Source organism: Rutidosis leptorrhynchoides, chromosome 2, assembly GCF_046630445.1.
Source record: "Rutidosis leptorrhynchoides isolate AG116_Rl617_1_P2 chromosome 2, CSIRO_AGI_Rlap_v1, whole genome shotgun sequence".
In the NCBI taxonomy this organism is placed as follows: Eukaryota; Viridiplantae; Streptophyta; class Magnoliopsida; order Asterales; family Asteraceae; genus Rutidosis; species Rutidosis leptorrhynchoides.
Window position 1 is genome coordinate 213330715 of NC_092334.1, and position 18732 is coordinate 213349446.

An 18732-nucleotide genomic window follows, 5' to 3' on the forward strand; every position below is an offset into this window, starting at 1 on the left:
TGGATTACCGAATGACGATCCTAATTCTCACCTTGATAAATTCATATCTCTTTCAAACTCCTACAAACAGCCATGGATAGGACAAGATATAGTCCAGCTATACTTGTTTCCCTATTCTCTCACTCATCAGGCTCAAACCTGGTTCGAAGGACCGGAAAAATATTCCATCACGTCATAGACGGAGATGGCTACTAAATTCTTAACCAAATATTTCCCTCTTTCTAAATAAACCAAGCTTAAGAATGACATCATTAACTTCAAACAAAGTTATGATGAATCTCTTTACACTGCATGGGAGCGATTCAAAACCTTGCTGAAGAAATGCCCTAATCACCAGCTAGAATGGTCAGCCCAAATATGTACCTTCTACAATGGTCTTACGGTAAATCATAGGACGACGATCGATGCAGCAGCTCAAAGGAATCTGATGAACCAAACCGCAGACGAAGCATGGGAATTGCTCGAGAACATGACAATGCATTATCATGACTGGAACAGTGGTGAAACAACTTCATCATCTGCCCCACTCTCTGCACTTAACAATCAAACAGAGGCCATCAAATCCCTCACGGATAAGATGGAATCTCTTGCTAAACAACTAGGAGAATTGAAGACGCAGCCGCAGCAGGTCAACCAAGCTCAGGCTTGTGTTAATTGTACAAACCCGCAACCTACTGAAGAATATCAAGTTGAGTACGAAAACGCTGACGGTTCAGTCTGTTACGTTCAATACCCAGCTCGTCCACCAAATCCCGGATTCAATCAACAACCTAGGGTTAATCAGTTTCAACGAAACAATCAGCCTTTTCGCTATCGCTATCCACCTTATCCAGCCCAACAATCTCAAATGACCTACGATCAACCACTCCCACTCACTGGTTCACCAGTCGAGGAAAATTCCCCTACCACCCAGATTATAAAAGCAACTAACCCCACTCTCGGAGCTGATGATCAGTTGACTCAGTTCATTCAAGGATAACAATAGCTAAATCAGAGAATGCAGCCAGGCAAGACCAGACGGAGATATTAATGAGAAATCAATTGGCTCTGCTTAAAAGTCTGGAGATGCAGCTCGGACAGTTATCACAACGCCTTGAAACCCGACCGCAGGGAAGGTTACCAAGTAATACTATCCAAAATCCCCACATAGAAGAAGCAAAGCAAATGGATTCCGTAATCCCAGAGGAAGAACCACGGAGAAGGTCAGCTAGGCTCAAGAACAAATCGACATATATATATATATATATATATATATATATATATATATATATATATATATATATATATATATATATATATATATATATATATATATATATATATACTCAGAAGCTGACCCCTGAAACTCCAGTTCGTGTACCCTATCCTGGAAGGCTACAAGAGGAACCATCCAAGCTTGATTCCTTCAAACTTGATGGAAGATTCCTGGACAGTATGTCCAAAGTCCCCAACCAGAAGAGATACATCCGAAGGCTTCTCTCTACAAAAGAAAGGATACCAGATTCTAACAAAATTCCACTTAGTGAAGAATGCTCTGCATTACTCAGGAACTCTCTACCACAGAAGCTAGGAGATACGGGCCCTTTCATTTTCCCGTGTTCAATCTACCAATCTGGAATCATTCATGCACTAGCAAGTTTAGCAGCAAGTATCAACCTAATCCCCTACTCTCTCTACAAGAGATTAGAGTTAGGAGACTTGTCACCAACTAAAATGACAATCCAACTTGTCGATCACACAATTCGATATCCTAAGGGCATAGTTGAGAACGTCTTGGTAAAAGTCGACAAATTCTTGTATCCTACGGATTTCGTAGTAATGGATATTAAGGAAGATCTACACACACCAGTAGTGTTAGGAAGACCTTTCATGAATACGGCTAGGACTGTCATTGATGTGTACAATCAAACCTTGATCTTACGATCTCATTAGGAGAGCGTCACCTGCAAAATTGACCGACCAACCGATCTTTTTGGATAGGCAGAGATGTTTGCTATTTCCACCAGACAGATCACTTCCGATGACGAGTCTTCACCACCAGCTAATTTTGTACTTATTTAAAGGGTCTTTGTCATTCATTCCAACACACACTTCAATTCACTTCTTTCTCTCTCTTGTATAATATTAGTCATACTCTCAAGGCCTTCGACTCCGTACGGGAAACCTAGTACCCGGAGAAGAATGCCGAAGATTTAATTAGGAGTGGTCTGGAGTCTTGAAGTTGTCACTTTTGTATTCGGAACTCGTTTAATCTACTAGTACTTATATCCCTTATCTTTATATAATGTCTTCTATCATTATGTTCTGTGATATTGTTGCCATGATTAGCGAGTAGTTATCTTTAGTGTATGCTATGATGTAAGCAGTTATAATGCCGAAATAATGTTATGGTTTGTGTATGCTATTGAAATGCTTTCCGATTATACTTTAAACTCAATCGCTTTTTCAACTAATAGAACATAGTTATAGGCTCTATTATTGGAAAGTCGCGAACCTCGATTCAGAGTACACTATCTGTGTCACCCCTTGGTAAGAGAAGTCTATCGGATACAACATAAGATCGACTGAGGCATACCAGTTGTAGTAAGTCTATCAAGCTTTGGATTCCGACTGCAGACACTTTCGTAGTGAAACATCTGACTAGAGCCTTAGTACATTGTCAGTCCCAGACCAAGCTATTGTAGTCATCAAGCATATAAACTTCGTATGTACACGCTGAAGCACAGCAGTTGTTGTAAGATGTACCTCTGCTAAGTAAGGCCATGGAACCCGGTTAGTGTTGATTAGTACATTGCACCATAACGCGGTCTCAAGCATTACACCCCGCTTGAGGGATTCTTAGTTAATTAAGAAACTGTTTGTTTAGACACATAAAGTATTGGACCATTAGGATAAGCGAACGTGTTCATGGAAGTTAGCTAGACTTGGCCATGGTGTTCTGTATGGTTGAACTCTTTTCAAGGGCCTAACTATCTTTTAAAACCAATCATTAATGAAAGCATTGAAACATATCACGTCTCTCGGATATGGTAAACAATATATTCTATTATACTTAAGAAAGTTTAGACCATTGTGGAATGTTAATATGTCACCCAACCGAGTCGCTCAATTGAATGAGCCGTCTGAACGTGTATGCCTGTAGTCAGACTGCACGGGCGTCGGGGGTAAGGGACGTTGCTGTCTATTCAGAATCTTCAAGCCTAGCGCAGTACCCAGTGACATGTCTTATGACAGGGGCGTTTAGGACCAGTGTAATGAATACAAGGCCTCTGCCTATTCATGAGCCAACATTCCACAATCTCGGCAGAATAACTGATGAAGTCATAGTATGCACTCACTTTAACCTTATCTGGATTACGAATTTTATCGCATTTACTTTATCTGTCTTATAAATTAGAAAATACTAAAATTAAGTAACCACTACTCCTTCCTAACTATCTTAGGCTTAAATATAGGTTCGATTCTACTGATATCTCAAAAATACGACTCTAGGTCATACTTCCCTTACTCATAATAAGGAGTAGTACGATTTAGGCCCCGATAAATATAAATTTAAAATAGTACCCACCCCCTTGGTGGTTGATTTTGACGTGCTGCGGACTGATGACACCGCACAAACAAAACCGTCTGTTTCGGCCATATCACCGGTACCTGCCAATGTTAGCTAAATCCAAACCTCTCCCCCACCCACAAATACTTGAGATTATTTTAACTCAAAGAGAGTTGCGGTCCGATTTAAACAGCCACCACCATTTTCTCAAGACAGCTAAATTTTTTACAACCAAAGACCCAATTTTTAAACCCCCGACCCATAAGGAAGAATGACTTTATCCCATTTGACCCAACAAAGTTTTTTTCCCTCACCCGACCCGCCCCAGAAAAAATTATACCTTAGGGATTCAAGATGCTTTATAACACTTGCGGGGGCTCAGAACAAGGAGAAGTAGTAGAGAGGCAAACTACTTAGCACCGACTTCACAAGAGTAAGCCTCCCACCATACGAAACCGATTTGGATTTCCACTGTGATAACCTTTTTTTGAACTTGTCAATGACCGGTTGCCTGACATTTGCTTTGTTCATTTTAACCCCTAGAGGCAAACCTAAATATTTTAAAGGGAAGGTACCAGGAGTGCATTTGAATCTACTAGCCATCGAACTGAGTTTCAAAGATTCTATACCAATACCAAATAGGCTACTTTTTTGAAAATTAACTTTGAGGCCCGAGAGTTTTTCGAAGCATTTCAAAAGTTTCATGATGCTACATAGATTACTTAAACTCCACTCACCAAAAATAATCATGTCATCGGCATTGAAGATGAGATACCACCACACTATCACGACCAATATGAACCCCTTTAATTTCCCCCACCTCAATGGCCTTTTGGACAAGCATGTTTAACCCTTCGGCGGCTATGATAAATAGGAAAGGGGAGATAGGATCGCCTTGCCTCACGCCCTTTTCCGGTTTATATATATATATATATATATATATATATATATATATATATATATATATATATATATATATATATATATATATATATATATATATATATATATATATATATATATATATATATATATATATATATATATATATATATGATTCTAATTTCTGCTTAATATATACGTAGTATATGTTATACAAGTTCAATTGTAAGTAGTATGATACGTATTATCATCATCTATTACTCCATCCGTCTCAAAATAATTGTCCTGTTTTGACTTTTTAAGTTTTTTTCTTCAACTATGACTTTGAATATATTTATTTGTGTTATATAATATGAAATGAAAGATATACCAAATGAAAACACAATCGAAAATCATCTATTCATATAAATCTCATCAAATAAGTTATAGTAAAAATCAATAAATATTTAAAGTCAAAAATTAATAAATTGACTTTGATAACTCCAACAGGACAATTATTTTGAGACGGATGGAGTATTAAATTAAGCTGAACATATGTTAATATATACTTGGTATATGATAGAACTATTTTAATCTTATATACTATTACGTAACATTTTTTGGAACATTTATGAGCTGTGCATTGTACAGCCAAAAGCCCTAGTGTGTGTGTGTGTGTGTATATATATATATATAGAAAGAGAGAGAGAGAGAGAGAGAAATGTATTCAAATGAGAACATTCTCTTTTTTTAACTTTTGTAAGAATACTTATAGACCAATCATTCAATTAATATTTAATTTAATACAAATTAATAACAACCAAAATACCTAATCTTTTATAAAATTACAGAATCAGAAGTAAAATAAGTTAATAATAATAATAATAAATAAAAATATAGCTTCAAACTAGTAAAAAACGAGCGGTGTGAGAGAGAGAGAGAGGTGAGAGAAAATCCTATGAGAGAGAAACCATGGGGAAGCTTGATGCTTCATGCACAGTAGGAGTCGGGAGCAAGAAGGATGACCGAAGAGGCAACGAAAAGCACCACGTCCCAAGGTTAGCAGGTTCAAAAGGTATCAAATCTTTCTTCTTCTTCAACTTTCCAGAAGATTGGAATATTACAGATCTCTTGCGGCTATTCAAGAACTATGGTACTCTCAGAGAAGTATTTGTACCACCATTGAAACGTCTAAAAAGTGGCACTAGATATGGGTTTGTTCGTTACGAAGGCATTCAGGAACACAATATGGAAAGTTTTGCAAAAACTCTCAACACTGCTAAATCTAGATAGCTAAACCTTAGGGTTTATATTGCAAATGATAAGAGATACGGCAACGATAAGATAGTTAACGACAAACCGCCACTCTTCCAACCAACATCCATCCCAATCAGAAACTCAAACCTAAACAATGGTCGTAGCTATAGAAATGTTCTTGACACAAGAGAAATCTTAAACGCTAAAAGAAAGGAAGCAAAAGGTCGGGTGGTACACGCGGAAATGGATGAGTCAAATATCAAATTGCTTGAAAGGTCGATAATTGGCCAAGTAAAAATGATTGAGTATCTGGAACGTTTTGGCGAAATATGTGCAGCTGAAAGGTTAATGGACTTCAATATCAAATATTTAGGTGGCTTGGATCTTATGCTTGTTTTCGATAATGAAGAGACTGCTCTATCCATTAGGGATAGCAGTGAACATTTCCTTCATAAATGGCTGAATAATATTAAGATTGGTGACCCTGTTCACCAAAACTCTTGAAGATTAACATGGATAAGTATATTGGGTGTCCCAGTTTCGGGGTGGAAAGAAAAAACTTTCTATACTATTGCCGAATGGTGGGGAAAGGTTATCATCACAAAAAATTGTTCTATGACTGGAAATCAGTCACTTGTTATCGAAAAAGTCTTAACAAAAACCGTATTCACTGACCTTATTAGAGATCATGTTACTCTGATTGTAGGATCAAAAGAAACCCAGGTATTTGTCTCAGAGAGTGATGTTATTGAAATTGAGATGGAAGAAAAACCTATTGAATCTAATGAGAAAGAAAACTCGAATGATGATTTATCGGACAATGAATCGTATGTGAATTTCAATACTGAAGATGATTGTGATGGCAAGGATACAGATGACAATAGCTACAATGAGGCAAGCGCCCATTCAGATAAGGTGAATAAAAATTGGTTTTCCGGTGACCGGAAAATTGATGAAGATGAACAGTCCATTGAAGGTGGGAAGTCACAGAGTCACGATAAAGTTGGAAACCCTAAACGTAACAGAAGTTTAGCGGCTGTAATTATAATTCTCCTATTCCCAAGAATCTGGAAAACAACAATCACAGCTACCCCACGCCCCAAATATCTCCTAATGATAACAAAGTGAATGGGTCCCACTCTCCTATACAACCCATAAACCTTCATGAATCCAATTTCCTTAACAGGGAGCATACTACCCCCAAGAGCCGAATACATCTTAACATACCCAACAGACCCAATATCCCAAGCCCAACTCATATTTCCAAAATCCCTACAGCTCCAAATCCAAAGCCAACACTCTACCCCATTACCAACCTAAACCCAACCCCTATCAACAATCCAACCCCAATATCCAATACACATAAATCCAACTCTATTCAAGGAGATGTAGATGCCATTTCATCCAACCATTAATCCTCATCCCCTATTCTGGACACACTGGTAATCGATGAAACCCAAAAGCCAATTGAAACCGCAAAAACCAATCCTAAATCCCACAATCCATTACCTGATCCTAACAATTACAACCCCAAACACCAAAAAATCATAATTGAGAAAACTAAACCAAAAAAACCCACCCGTATTCTTGCTGGAAATTCCATTCCCAAACCTAATTTAAACCTAGATACCCCTACACAAAAACGACCTGACAGAAACTCAAGCTTACCCTGTGCTTCAAAATTTCTCAAATTCAAACAACTCGCGAGATCAAACCACAAAAACACCAATCTCCATCCAACCAAACAAAACCCACAATTAGCAGAACTTCAAACCAATCATCCAAAACCACTAATCTAGAATCCAACGACTCAGTTAATAGTGTCGGGGTCAAGGAATTCAGAACTAAACTTGGGGTCCGATGGAAGAGCAATCAATGAGCTTCCACCCCCTGTTCTTGTTTTTATGTTTTCAATGATAGTGTTATCGATAAACTTAAGAGGGATTAAAAAAGACGGCAAGGTCAGGTGGCTTCGTTCTTTACGGTGCAAGGAAAATCCATGGGTTATGGCTTTACAAGAAACGAGGTGTGGGAACTTTAATGATTGCTTTCTTGAGTATTTTTGGGGCTCAGATTGTCATAAATACGTCCAGAAAGATCCTACTGGATTCTCAGGAGGTATGATGCTCATATGGGACCCAATAATTTTCAAGGTTAACGAAGCTATTGAGGGGGAATTCTTTATCGCCATCAAAGAGTATGTGGAAGGAGTTGATTCGGAGGTTGCCATTGTCAATGTCTATGGCCCTCACTCTACTGCCAAGAAAATTCAATTTTAGGGCAGCCTGGATTCTTTAGTTGGCCAATGCAAAATGCCTTGGTTAATATGCGGTGATTTTAACGAGGTCAGATCACAATCTGAAAGATTTAATTCTGAATTTAATCCTAGCTAGGCCAACAGATTCAATGATGTTATCAACAGACTTTGTTTAATTAACATCCCACTTGGGTAAAAAAATTCACTCGTGTCTGTGATAATGGAATTAAGTTCATTAAACTTGATAGATTCCTGATTTCGAAAGAGTTCAATCTGTGTTGGCCTAATTTATCTGCGACTGTTCTTGAGAGAAAAAACTCTGATCATGCTCCAATAATTCTCAGAAATGAAGTGACTGACTTCGGCCCCAAACCAATTCGAGTATTCAACGAATGGCTTAAACTTGACGGTTCTGAGGATGTAACACCGGCCATTTATTTTTTTTTATACACAGCGGAAGACTTTATTAATAAACACAATATAAGTCACGTCATTACATTAAACCGTATAATTAAGTTTAAGCTTACACAACAGTGTTACGTTGTTACAAAACATTATTTAAACAAAAGTCCACATCAGAGTAGGTTTGTCAAACATGTCTTCTACATCAATACCCATCCCGACTAGCAGTACCTAAACCTGCAAAGGGGGAAACATGTGGAGGATTAGCGCACCACTAAGTGAATGGAATCTATCTAACAGATATAGCTTAAGCCACACACAAGCTATATACTAACAACAACACTTGCTAACTACCAACTAGCATACAATAAGACAATACGAGGATCGATGGCTTGTACGAGCACACGACTCTCAGCTGATCGGGCCTGAGTCTACCGATAGTCCCTGCTACTCAATTCACAGTATAGTTATCCAGATGCAGGGGATGCATCATTCACACTATACTCCACAATCAGTAGCCTATGGACCCAACCTCCCCTTGGCACGGTTGACCTCATACGGACTCTAACCTCTCCTAGGCACGGTCTCGAGTCCCCAGTCTCCCTAGGCCCGACTGGTGCCATTCACACAGTGTACACATAATTTACATACAACATCAGGTAAATGATATTATCCTATCATGGCAATTCCTACACTATGCATGGTAAAAGAGTCAACCACAGTAGCATGATATGCTACTTAAACTCTATTCGTAGATAGACCTACTCACCAATTACCAGCAACTGCTCAGTTATTATTTCTGAGCTTCCTCCTTGTCCTTATCTCCTGAGAACAGCAAAAACCAAGTTAGAATAGTGTTCCCATCAAGATTAGACACACTGACAGCGAATTATAGCAAATTAGTAAAAAAAAAATGCGTCCGCTAAAATTTTCATGCTTAACACTTATGCACTTTCAAAATTTACATCCTGAACACCAAAATACAAACGGGCAGCATAATGGCTAGAAAAAGGCACTTTGGTAAAACATTCTGCCCTGGACACACAGTCGGTCGACTGTCTCCTCAATCGGTCGACTGACGTAGACAGTCGGTCGACTGTTGAAACAACCGGTCGACTGACTCTCCCAATCGGTCGACTTATTTGGTATATCCACATTCGGCTGAAAGTCAAACTCAGTCGGTCGGTTCACTCGACAGTCGGTCGGTTGAACCCTCAGTCGGTCGATTGTCTACCGACAGTCGGCCGACTGTGTTCATCTTCCTCAGAAACTGAACAAAGGCTACGGACTTCACGATGAAATCCTCAAATCTCGATCTAGAGCTCATTTTAAACACCAAAATCGACCACAACTTGTTCACTACTTGTTATAGACTCAAAACCCACAACAATTTGACCATAACAACACTTAAATCACTTGTTTTGACACAAATTCCAGCTTTTTACAAAACTCACACAAAACCATGAATTTAACAACGAATTGAACACAAAAACACATGTTACTTACCTTGATAGACTCAGTAATCTGTAAGAAACAAGATGATATGAACAATTTGAGCTCTAGAACACAATTTAGGAATCTAGGGTTAGAGATAGGAGATGAAGTGGGTACGGTTTGGTTTAGGAAATTTCTAGAGGGAGGAAGAAAATGAGAGGAAAGGGCAGCACAATACACTTATTTGGGGTTAAAACCCCATACCCCACAACACACGGGTATTTATCAGTTATCTGATATCTTTCGTACAAGATTAGGTAACCCAAACGAGGTCCAATTGAAATAAACAAACCTGTTCTGGGACCCTTGTCACAAACTGGTCACAACAAAATTATATTAAAACACTAATAAAATAATTAAAATAAAAAGCACTTAAGACTAAGCACAAACCCTATGGGCAAAAATAGTTCACTTACAACTAGCCCGGGTTTTAGTCTGTTACAAATCCACCCCCCCTTAAGGAGATTTCGTCCTCGGAATCTGGTCTTGGTCAAACAAATGAGGGTAGCGGTTTCTCATCAACTCTTCCGTTTCCCTTGTAAGATTAGAACCCAAACTGTGTTTCCACTCAATCAACACCATCGGTATCTCTTTATTTCTCAACTTAGTCACCTTTTGGTCAACTACACGGACAGGCTCTTCCACCAATTTCTTATTCAAATCGACCCTTAAATCTTCTAAAGGAAGGAGTTACGTTTCATCATCGACTTTACACTTACGAAGATAACACACATTAAATGTATTATGAATACCGGCTAACTCTGGCGAAAGATCTAACACCACAGTCTGATCATTCAACACTTCACTGATCGGAAATGGACCAATAAATCTCGGTGCTAACTTACCACGTTTACTGAATCTGATAACCCCTTTCCACGGCAAAACTTTTAAATACACTCATTCACCCGCATTAAAGGTTACCGGATGTCTACGTGGATCAGCATACATTTTCTGCCTATCTCTAGCGGCTTTCAACTCTTCTCGCGCAATTGCAACTTTTTTGGCTGTCATTTGAACAATTTAGGGACCTGCAAACTGTTTCTCCCCGGCTTCTAGCCAACAAGTCGGAGTTCTGCAACGACGACCGAACAACATTTCATAGGGCGGCATCCCTATACTCGAATGATATGAATTATTATACGTGAATTCGACCAACGGCAAATGTGTATCCCACGAACCACCGTATTCTAACACACAAGCCCTTAACATATCCTCCAAAGTCTGTATCGTTCTTTCACTCTGACTGCCCGTCTGAGGATGATAAGCTGTACTTAAATTCACACGCGTACCCAAATTCTGTTGAAGACTATTCCAAAAATTCGACACAAATCTGGAATCTCTGTCTGAAACGATCGATAACGGCACACCATGTCGACTAACTATCTCTTTCACGTATAATTCGGCTAACTCACTCAACAAAGCTGTTTCATGAGTAGCCAGAAAATGAGCACTTTTAGTTAGACGATCCACTATTACCCAAATCATATCATGTCTTTTCTGAGTTCGAGGTAATTTGGTCACGAAATCCATCGTTATATGTTCCCATTTCCACTCTGGAATCTGTAACTGACGTAATGAACCATAAGGTTTCTGATGTTCTGCCTTCACCTGAGCACAAATATGACACTTTTTGACATATCGAGCGATATCTGTTTTCATTGTCGGCCACCAATACACTGTTTTCAAATCATGATACATCTTATTACTACCCGGATGTACTGTCAACCTGGATTTGTGAGCTTCTGTCAAGATTAATTCCCTCAAGTCTCCAAGCATAGGCACCCAAACACGATCATGAAAGGTTTTAAGTCCACGTGAGTCATCGGCTAGGTCAAATTTTCGTTTAGTCATAAGTTCAGATTTAACATATTTATCTTCCAAAGCAATGACTTGAACAGTTTTCAATTGGTCAATCAAATCTGAAGTTATACTCAAACGCAGGAATTTAACATTCTCACTAGACTTTTTGCGACTTAAAGCATCTGCAACCACATTTGCCTTACCCGGATGGTATTTAATTTCACAATCATAATCTTTGATCAACTCTTGCCATCGTCTCTGACGCATATTCAATTCTTTCTATGAGAATATATACTACAAACTCTTATGATCTGTACAAATAACACAATGAGTTCCATACAAATAGTGTCTCCATAGTTTCAAAGCAAACACTACTGCAGCCATTTCAAGATCATGCACTGGATAGTTCTTCTCATGAACTTTCAATTGTCGTGAGGCGTAAGTGATTACTTTATCTCTTTGCATTAATACACAACCCAACCCAGCATATGACGCATCACAGTATACCACGAAGTCGTCTGAACCTTCTGGTAAAGCTAACACTGGTGCCTGACACAGTAGCTGTTTCAAAATCTAAAAAGCCTTTTCCTGTTCATCAGTCCATCGAAAGGCTACATTTTTACGAGTTAACTTAGTCAACGTACCCGCTATTTTAGAAAAATCTTTGATAAACCTGCGATAATAACCAGCCAATCCCAGAAAACTCTTAATCTCAGTTGGAGTCTTCGGAGAATTCCAATTCATTACCGCTTCTATCTTTGTCGGATCAACTTTTATACCTTCGGCACAAATCACATGACCCAAAAACTGCACTTCACGTAACCAAAGTTCACACTTTGAAAATTTTGCAAATAGTTGTTCACGTTTCAACAAGTTCAAAACCTGTCTCAGATGTTCAGCATGTTCACTCTCTGTTTTCGAATACACCAATATGTCATCTATGAAAACAATCACAAACTTATCTAAGAACGGACGACACACTCTATTCATTAAATCCATGAAGACTGCTGGCACATTCGTCAAACCAAACGGCATGACAAGAAATTCATAATGACCATACCTTGTTTTGAACGCTGTTTTCGGTATATCCGATTCAGCAACACGAACCTGATGATACCCGGATCGTAAATCTATCTTGGAAAAGAATGAAGCACCCTGTAACTGATCGAACAAATCGTCTATTCGAGGTAATGGATACTTATTTTTCACTGTTCTTTTGTTCAATTCACGATAATCAATACACATACACATTGACCCATCTTTCTTTTTAACAAACAATACCGGAGCACCCCACGGTGAAGAACTCGGTCGGATAAACCCACGATCTAATAACTCTTAAATCTGTGACATCATTTCACGGATTTCAGATGGCGCTAATCGGTATGGAGCTTTTGCAACTTGAGTTGTTTCAGGAACCAACTCAATCTTATATTCCACTTCCCTTACCGGCGGCAGACCTGGTAACTCATCTGGGAACACTTCGGGAAATTCTGATACTACTGGAATATTGGCCACTATTCTCTTTTCTTTCTTCGCATCAATCACATACGCAAGAAACTAATCACAACCCTTTGCCATCGACTTTTTTGCTTTCATCATGGTTATCAACGGAAAATTATACCCGCCCCGCTCCCCTGGGCCACAACACGGGTTCCATCGGTCGAACGAAAGGTAATCATTTTCCTATCACACTTAATATTAGCCCTAAGCGAGCTCAGCCAATTCATTCCTAATACTACATCAAAGCTAGGAATAGGTAATACTAAACAAGTCACCGGGAAAGACTTCCCTTCGATCTCTATACAAACTCCAGACACATATGTTGTGACGGGTGTGATCTTACCATCGGCTACTTCTACACTAACCGGCTTGGGTAACACAGTAACTGGTAATTTCAACTTAGCACAGAAATCTAGGGACATAAAACATCTATTGGCACCACAATCAAACAATACGCGAGCAGGTATTGAGTTGATTAGAAACATACCGGTGATCACTTCGTCGGTTGCCACAGCATTCTCAACTGAAATCTGAAAAGTTCTAGCCTCTGCTGTTGGAGGGTTCTTCCTCTTCTGCCCACTCGAGGCAGTTGACCCTCCGGCTGATACCGAACACGCCCCTGACCCTGCCCCGAAACTACCACTTTTCGACGGACAACTAACTGCACGATGCCCTGGTTTGTGACAACTCCAACACACACTATTCAGATATGAACATGCTGAAGACTCATGCCCAACAACACCACACTTTAAACATCTTCTTGTAGCCTCAGAACAATGACCACTATGAGAAGATCGACACGTGTGACACCAATTCCCATTTACCTGATCCAGACCCAGAACTACTCTGACCACTTTTACCCTTCGATTTAAACCCACTAGACTTCTTGGATTTAGATCCTGATTGACCAGATACTTGCCCACCTTGTTGTAGCACATTACCAAACATTCTATTTCTGGTGGCTTGAACATCACTTTCTACCATCTTAGCCATCACAACAGCTTGAGACAACGATGTAGCTGTTCTAACAAAAGTTCGGTACTCTGGCAGAATGATATTAACAAAATGTTGGATACGAGACGCTTTGTCTGGCACCCATTGTTGTACAAACCTCAGTTTATCCATATACTTCTCTACTACCTCATCGATCGTCATTTGAGGTGTCATCTTCATTTCAAGAAATTCAGTCTTGATTCGGTTCATATCAAACGGATTACAATACTGTTCACACACCTTCCCATGAAACTGCTCCCACGTGATCATACTCACTTGCTCTTTTGGTATACTGAAAATCAAAGAATCCCACCAAATCATAGCCCTACCTTTCAACATTCGACTAGCATATGTTACTTTCAGCTCGGGTTCACACTGGCACGCTTCAAATACCCTTTCAATTTCTCGCAACCAATTGAGATTTACAGTCGGATCAGTACTTCCAGAGAACTCGGAGGGTTTGCAATCACGGAAGTTCTTATAAGTACACCTTTTGGGTGGTTGCATGTAATGTTGTTGGAACATTTGCATTTGGTATGGATTCATCATCATGGGATTTTGGTAAGTAAAAGTGTTTTGTGGTGGCATATAGTATTGGTTAGGTATTTGATTCTGAAACTGGTTCTGGTGCACATTAGGTATGGTTTGGGATTGCGCAGTTGGGAATCCAGGTGGTATATCATCATTTCCAGAATGCCTCGCTAATTCAAGCTATTAATTTTGTCTTCAGCCTCTTTTAGCTTACTTTCTAACTGAAGGATGTAACTATTCTGATCATCATCAGACTCAACACCCTCTTCTGGTGCTCTGAATATTCCGGGGTTGGATGGGCCAGTTGCGTTTCTATCAGCCATACCTGTGCTACAAAACAGCTTACACAAAAGCTTAGTGGATAACAGTCAGTTCAATCACAACTAACACACGTATATCCTATTTTCACTTAGCCCCCACTCCCACAGACATGTTTGACTTGCCTCAGGGTTTGGGAACAAAGTACGCGCACGTATTTGTTGCCAAACCATGCTCTGATACCAACTTGTAACACTGGCCATTTTTTTTATACACAGCGGAAGACTTTATTAATAAACACAATATAAGTCACGTCATTACATTAAACCGTACAATTAAGTTTAAGCTTACACAACAGTGTTACGTTGTTACAAAACATTATTTAAACAAAAGTCAACATCAGAGTAGGTTTGTCAAACATGTCTTCTGCATCAATACCCATCCCGACTAGCAGTACCTAAACCTGCAAAGGGGGAAACATGTGGGGGATTAGCGCACCGCTAAGTGAATGTAATCTATCTAACAGATATAGCTTAAGCCACACACAAGCTATATACTAACAACAATACTTGCTAACTACCAACTAGCATACAATAAGACAATACGAGGATCGGCGGCTTGTACGAGCACACGACTCTCAGCTGATCGGGCCTGAGTCTACCGATAGTCCCTGCTACTCAATTTACAGTATAGTTATCCAGATGCAGGGGATGCATCATTCACACTATACTCCACAATCAGTAGCCTATGGACCCAACCTCCCCTTGGCACGGTTGACCTCATACGGACTCTAACCTCTCCTAGGCACGGTCTCGAGTCCCCAGTCTCCCTAGGCCCGACTGGTGCCATTCACACAGTGTACACATAATTCACATACAACATCAGGCAAACGATATTATCCTATCATGGCAATTCCTATACTATGCATGGTAAAAGAGTCAACCACAGTAGCATGATATGCTACTTAAACTCTATCCGTAAATAGACCCACTCACCAATTACCAGCAACTGCTCAGTTATTATTTCTGAGCTTCCTCTTTGTCCTTATCTCCTGAGAACAGCAAAAACCAAGTTAGAATAGTGTTCCCATCAAGATTAGACACACTGACAGCGAATTATAGCAAATTAGTAAAAAAAAAAAAAAAAATGCGTCCGCTAAAATTTTCATAACACTTATGCACTTTCAAAATTTACATCTTGAACACCAAAATACAAATGGGCAGCATAACGGCTAGAAAAAGGCACTTTGATAAAACATTCTGCCCTGGACACACAGTCGGTCGACTGTCTCCTCAATCGGTCGACTGTTGAAACAACCGGTCGACTGACTCTCCCAATCGATCGACTTATTTGGTATATCCACATTCGGCCGAAAGTCAAACTCAGTCGGTCGGTTCACTCGACAGTCGGTCGGTTGAACCCTCAGTCGGTCGATTGTCTACCGACAGTCGGCCGACTGTGTTCATCTTCCTCAGAAACTGAACAAAGGCTACGGACTTCACGATGAATCCTCAAATCTCGATCTAGAGCTGGTTTTAAACACCAAAATTGACCATAACTTGTTCACTACTTGTTATAGACTCAAAACCCACAACAATTTGACCATAACAACACTTAAATCACTTGTTTTGACACAAATTCAAGCTTTTTACAAAACTCACACAAAACCATGAATTTAACAACGAATTAAACACAAAAACACATGTTACTTACCTTGATAGACTCAGTAATCTGTAAGAAACAAGATGGTATGAACAATTTGAGCTCTAGAACACAATTTAAGAATCTAGGGTTAGAGATAGGAGATGAAGTGGGTACGGTTTGGTTTAGGAAATTTCTAGAGGGAGGAAGAAAATGAGAGGAAAGGGCAGCACAATACACTTATTTGGGGTTAAAACCCCATACCCCACAACACACGGGTATTTATCAGTTATCTGATATCTTTCGTACAAGATTAGGTAACCCAAACGAGGTCCAATTGAAATAAACAAACCTGTTCTGGGACCCTTGCCACAAACTGGTCACAACACAATTATATTAAAACACTAATAAAATAATTAAAATAAAAAGCACTTAAGACTAAGCACAAACCCTATGGTCAAAAATAGTCCACTTACAACTAGCCCGGGTTTCAGTCTGTTACAGAGGAGATTATCGAAAAGACATGGAATATGAATGTTAGCGGAACGAGACTAGATTGTGTTGTTAGAAATAAACTAAAAAAACGTTAAGTTAGAACTCAAAAAACACAGCTCAACTCTGGGAAACTTAGAGGAGGAAATTCTGATGCACTCGAAGGCTGCGAACGATTGGGAAAAAATTGCAGAGTCAAGGCCACTTTCAAATCAGGAACGTGAATGTTGGTTGCACGAAAAGAAACAATGGTTAGTCAAAGAAAAAATTCAAGTCAATATGTTAAAGCAAAAAATCTAGAGTTAAATGGACATTGGAAGGGGATGAAAACACGAAGTATTTTCACAATTGCATTAAGAGAAGAGTCAATAAAAACACAATCGGAGGGCTGCAAATAAACGGAGTTTGGACGGTCATGCCAACTGAGATAAAAGATGAAGTTTACAGGTATTTTGCTAACATTTTCAAACTTGATGACAACGATTGTGGTTCTTTTGATTTCATTGGCACACGTATCTGTGAAAGTGATCATTTGTTTTTGGAAAGTAAATTTTGCGAAAAAGAAGTGTAAGAGGCAATCCAAATTTGCGGTAGTTCAAAGGCACCGGGCCCCAATGGGTTTAAAATGAAAATTTTCAAATCCTTTTGGTGGTTAATAAAAAAATGACATTATGAATGTGCTCGATTGGTTCTGGGAAAATATGGAAATCTCAAAAGGCTGCAATGCCTCCTTTGTCACCTTAATCCCAAAAAACGACAACCCTCTTGGTCTTGTTGACTTTCGTCCAATCAGTCTCATTGGAAGTGTTTACAAAATTATTTCAAAGGTCCTTTCTTTACGACTATCAAAAGTGATCCATAAAGTCATCGGGGTTGAGCAAAGCGCTTTCATAGGCGGAAGATATATTCTTGATGGAGTTCTTATTGCCAACGAGGTCATCGATGAACTAAGACGGGAAAAAAGAAAAGGTTTAATACTTAAGGTCGATTTTGAAAAGACGTTTGATAGATTAAAATGGAACTTCATCATTGACACAATGAGGAATCTCGGATTTGGCGAAAAATTTAATACATATTAATTAGTTTTTAATGTTAAAGGGCATGAATGGAAATTTATAACATAACAGTTTCTAATCTATGGCCCACCGTTCCGATCTTTTGGCCATGTACGATTCATCATCAAACTTTAGTTCTCTTTCTTCGATATGTGATTTGGCAACATCATCTCATTCAGTAAATAAATTAAAAGCACAGTTCATATTAAATTGGTTGTTTTCAACAAAAGAAATTGAATGCACAGCTCATCCTTTTTATTGTTTTGATATTGGGATCAACACTACATACTACAAATTTTTATATCTTTGTATTGTAAAGTTCAATAATAACACGAAGAATACTTTTTTATTTTTTATATTGGTCACTGGTCAGCATCATTTAATCCAAATGCATATGAATCATTTCGTTTCTCTTCATCGTGTACATGGTTGTGGATACAGATTCATCTGTATGCATCCCATTTATTTTTTGGCTTAAATTGTTTCCAACGCGGCGTCAGATGGGCCCGCGTCAGACTCGCTGGCAGTAGGTGACGCCCCTGACGCCATTAACGGGGTGTCAGATTTTGACGCTTGGGGGCGTCAGTCTAAGATTTGACTGAAAAAAACGGGCTTCAAATGGTGTGCTGGCTTCATCTGAT

The 18732-nt window shown here is 39.1% G+C and overlaps 1 non-coding gene across 1 annotated transcript; it reads right to left on the reverse strand.

The window, feature by feature from the left end:
• Window positions 1-233: 233 nt before the first annotated feature.
• On the reverse strand, window positions 234-339 carry LOC139894907 (small nucleolar RNA R71). Its single transcript, XR_011775384.1, has one exon. It is a non-coding gene; the product is annotated as a small nucleolar RNA R71 (small nucleolar RNA).
• Between the last annotated feature and the right edge of the window lie 18393 nt (window positions 340-18732).